Here is a 1,023-nt window from a genome sequence, read left to right as displayed (position 1 = left end):
AAAGGACGCAGAATAGCCTAAACAATCTTGAAAAAATGAAAAAAAAAAATTGGAGGACTCACATTTACAAATTTCAAAACTTACAGTTGCAGTCAAGATAATGTTGTCATTGTTAGGTGCTTGAGTCATTTTTGACTCCTAGCAAGTACAAGAATTTGCATAAAAACTACAAATGTATGCATAAAAAATAGACAGATCAATGGAATGGAACTGGGACTCCAGAAAGGAAATTTTACACTTATGGTCGATGAATTTCCAACAAGGGTGCCAAGACAATTGAATGGAGAAACAATAGTCTTTTTAGTGAATGATTATGGAACACTGTGCAAAAGAATAAAGCTGAACGCCTACCTCACATATAAAAATTAATTCAAAGTGAATCACAAACCCAAATTAAGGATGACAGATAAGTAAGGTTAGCTATTTAGAATAATCCTGCAGGCTCTAAGGCATGGGGTCTGTTCCCAGTTGTTTGGAATCTAGTTGAAGGACAGTTAAGGTGGGTGCATGGTGGCTTAGGAGTGTGAGAACCTGATAAAAGGGATAATTGGGGAGTAGACATCATTCCTTTTGTTGGTGTGTGCTTGCAGTCGGTTCTGACTCATAGTGACTCTATGTACAAGAGAAGGAAACACCGCCTGGTGCTGCCCCATCTTCACAATCATTCTTATGCTTGAGCTCATGGCTTCTGTCACTATGCCAATATATCTTATTGGGGTGATCGTCCTCCTTTTTGCTGACCTTTCAATTTACCTAACATGCTGACCTCCAGGAACTGCTCCCTTTTGATAATATAGCTAAAGTATAAGAGACGAGGTCTGGTCTTTCTGACTTCTAAGGAGCTTCTTGGCTGTACTTCTTCCAACACAGATTTGTTTATTCTTCTCCAATACCATAACTCACGTGCATTAATCTTTCTGTGGTCTTCCTTTTTCATTGTCCAACTTTCACATGCATATGAGGCCATTAAAAATACAGGTACACCTTAGTCCTCAAATTGACATCTTTGCTCCTGAACACTTT

Source organism: Chrysochloris asiatica, unplaced genomic scaffold (genome assembly GCF_000296735.1).
Source record: "Chrysochloris asiatica unplaced genomic scaffold, ChrAsi1.0 scaffold00092, whole genome shotgun sequence".
Lineage (NCBI taxonomy): Eukaryota > Metazoa > Chordata > Mammalia > Afrosoricida > Chrysochloridae > Chrysochloris > Chrysochloris asiatica.
The sequence above is the reverse complement of the archived record's forward strand: the minus strand, read 5'-3'. Positions refer to the sequence as shown.